The following is a 3,433-nucleotide window of genomic DNA, read 5'->3' on the forward strand; positions in this document are numbered from 1 at the left end:
CTTTATAGAAAAATTTGCGGATGCCCTAGTCTAGATGATTAAAGACTGTGGTTGTATGTGCATATTTAAATAACTGGCAGATGTCACTTAAAAATTTAAGTAATTTTTTACTTTAAGACATAATAAAATGTGCATGATTTATTTTTATATATTGAAGAAAATTTTAAATCAAATTAAAAAGAAAAAAAATTATGTATAATTTTGAAAAGTAATTAACTATTTAACAAAGATTTCTAAAAGAATTACTGAAAGAATTTTCCAAAAACTAAATAAATAAATTCCCCTGACAAAAATAATAAAGAAGATTCTAAAAAAAAAAAAAGAAAGAAAGAAAAGAAAAAAAGAAAGAAAGAAACCTCTTTTTAAGCAAGAGATTGTTCTCCTTTCTCTAAGGGATCTCCATATACTGTATTTTTAAAATTATATTTATGTTATTTTAATAAAACTGAATTAAGAAGAACACAGAAAACAAGCCAAATAACCCTATCATTTTAAAAATAATTATGCACGCATATAAAAAGGTACAGAAGGTTCTGTTCTCACTTCAATGTAAAAAGAAGGACTATGAAGGTTTTCCTGTGATTCTCTATTTAAAAATTGAGTTTTCTTACCTTAACATTTTCTATCGCCTCAAAAATTCTCTCTCTCAAATTTACAGAATCATTTATTTGATTTTGTAAATTTCTGACGACAATATCAAAATTATTTCCTTTGAGCTGTCCAAGTCTAAGGGGCTTGCCAACAGATCGAATATTAAACACATTCATTCTTTTCTTTTCAATTTCTTTTTCAATATTTTTCAACCTGCAAATGATAAATTATATAGACTTGACTGAATCTTACATTTAAAAATTACTTTAATATAAGATTTGAAATGATAGTTGCCATGTAATTCCTTATACCAGAATAATACTTATACAGTATTTTTTCTGGAACATTCTAAAGTTAATGTTATTTCAACAAGTAATATGCACTAGTCACTATTATAGACTACTAAAAGAAGTAGTCCTATTTAGGAACTTGTACATGTATTACTTACTAATGCTATCATGGAGTACGTATGCAGAACTTCTGACTTCTCCTTAGTTCAAATGATAGGTGTTGATGTTTCCCCTGATCTGGACTTTGCTCCTTTCCTTGTCAGTCCCTGTCCCCAAAATTATCAAGAAAACCACTAGCACAGAGAATTTTCCTGAAATTCTGTTTTGAACACTTCCTTACTCAAACTTTCAGTTCTTACTCAACACCTAAAGTAGATCTCAGCTTTCTTAGAATGAATTTTAACATTCTGAAGGAGCCAATGTAAATTTTCTTTTACCTTCATATTCTGTAGTCTTTATAAAATTATGTTTTATTAGGAAATTGTTTATTTTATTATCCCTCCATATATATCTCTAGGTTTTTTGCATCTACTAAAATCCTGCTATTACTTGGAGAGTAATTAAAACCCCATACCATGAGACAAATGAAAGCAATCTCTCTTGACAGAAACTAGTAACATTTGTTTTCTTTGGTAGTTAAAAACTAGCTTTTTTCTCAAAGGTCCAAAATCTAAAGTCTTTCTTTCTTACTTATACTATATTTCTTGACCGCAAAATCAAAAATCACAATTTTTTATCTCTTATACAAGAAGCTCAGAAGAATTTAGACAAGTCTACTTGTAAATAGGTGAATACTTAAATATCTGATGAATAAGGATTAAAATATTAATATTACATCAAATTAGGCTGAATTTTGACCCAATGATTCAACTTTTTGATTCTGTCTTGAGGAAAGTACACATGAGGTATAGATTTAAGTATAAAAATATTAATCATAGTATTATTTATAATAAAAAAATTGAAAGAATTCCTATTTCCAAAAATAGGTAACTGTTAATAAATCTGTATCACAGACATGATTTTGAAATATTTGATGACATAAATTTTCATATAATTTAATTATTTTACTTTGAAAAGTAAAACATAAACTGCATATGTAATACGACTTTCATATATATAATAAATATATGTGTGATATGAATACATGGTAGAGTCTGAAAAATATCTTAAAAGAAATAAATCAAAATGTTTATGCTAGTTATCTCTTAGAATAATCAGTGATTTAATTTATTTTTATTCTTTTTTCTACTTTCTAAATGTATAATAAATTTTTTTGCAATTACAAAAACTTTTAAAAACTTGATTATGCTAAAGGGAAGCTAATTAGAGTATTTTATACTTAACAAGGATTATTCTAAATAAGGATAATAAAGTTATAAAAGTATTAAAAAATTAGGAAAAAATTATTCATGACACTTTCCTGAATATAATTCATATTTGAATATAGTACAGAATATTTAGAAACAATTTGGACAATTTAAAAATTGTCACTTCTCAGTTTTATTCTAAAACTTCCAATATTTTCAATGGAAAATTGAGACAAAACTCTATATAAAAGACAATTATATGTATAATACAGAGTATTCTGGTCTATAATAAATTAATTAATGTTGATAGGTTAATCTACTTATACCAATACCTTATTACCTCTCTGGAGTCACTTTTCTCACAACCATTGCTTGATAGGTGATGGCTTTCTTGTCTTTAAGGCCTGCATAAGTAAAATCCGAAGGAATCACACCAAGTTTGATAGCTAAAAAACCAATTGCTTCAAACATCTCCAGATTTTCCTTTCGTAGGGTAAAAGCTAAAACACAAATTATCCTAGATTATTAAAAAAGTAGCTACCACATATCTATGACACTCTTACCAGACTATACAGATCAGGATAATGAACCAATTTAGATAAAGAACATTTTTAATTGAAATACAAAATCAGTATCATAGATTTCATCTGTTACTTTTTTAAAAGGAGTTGGCTCATTGATGGTCTACAAATAAAAAATAATAATAATCCAAATCCCTTAACCTGTCATTCATACCTGGCACAAATTTAGCTTTTCCATCTCCATATGTACCCCTTTCATTTGTGTACCCTATAATTTTGACACAGAGAACTTCTTTAATCCATGGCTAGACTAGAGCCTTCCACAGTTCTGTACTTTTTGTACAAGTCTCTCTGTCTAAATCGTGTTCCTTCCATATATTATTCATCATACTTTTTTTTTATTCTTCAGGATCTAATAACAGCAGCATCTCTCCCTCAAATTCTTTTCAGGTTCCAAGGTAAAATGCTCCCAAAAAACAGATTATTCTTATTTTATTAACTATTATATTCAATGACTGGTAGTTCTAGGCTAGCAATCCAATTTAAATTTTGTACAATAACATTCATTGTAGGAGATTAAAGACTAGGGTTCAATATGTCATATATATTCCTGATAATCTTGGGGATGTCATTAGGAAAGGTCAGCCATGTAAGAAGGAATCCCCAACTCAGTTTGTTGCAAATTAGCCTAAGGAAATAAGCACTTTTCGTTCGTTTTTTTTTT

The 3,433-nt window shown here is 27.6% G+C and overlaps 1 long non-coding RNA gene across 1 annotated transcript; it reads right to left on the minus strand.

The window, feature by feature from the left end:
• Positions 1-774: 774 nt before the first annotated feature.
• Positions 775-3,427, minus strand: LOC125614779. Its single transcript, XR_007345342.1, has 2 exons — positions 2,529-3,427; positions 775-804 (listed from the first exon to the last, which is right to left on the minus strand). It is a non-coding gene; the product is annotated as an uncharacterized LOC125614779 (long non-coding RNA).
• Between the last annotated feature and the right edge of the window lie 6 nt (positions 3,428-3,433).

This window comes from Marmota marmota, unplaced genomic scaffold (genome assembly GCF_001458135.2).
Source record: "Marmota marmota marmota unplaced genomic scaffold, marMar, whole genome shotgun sequence".
NCBI classification, from domain to species: Eukaryota; Metazoa; Chordata; class Mammalia; order Rodentia; family Sciuridae; genus Marmota; species Marmota marmota.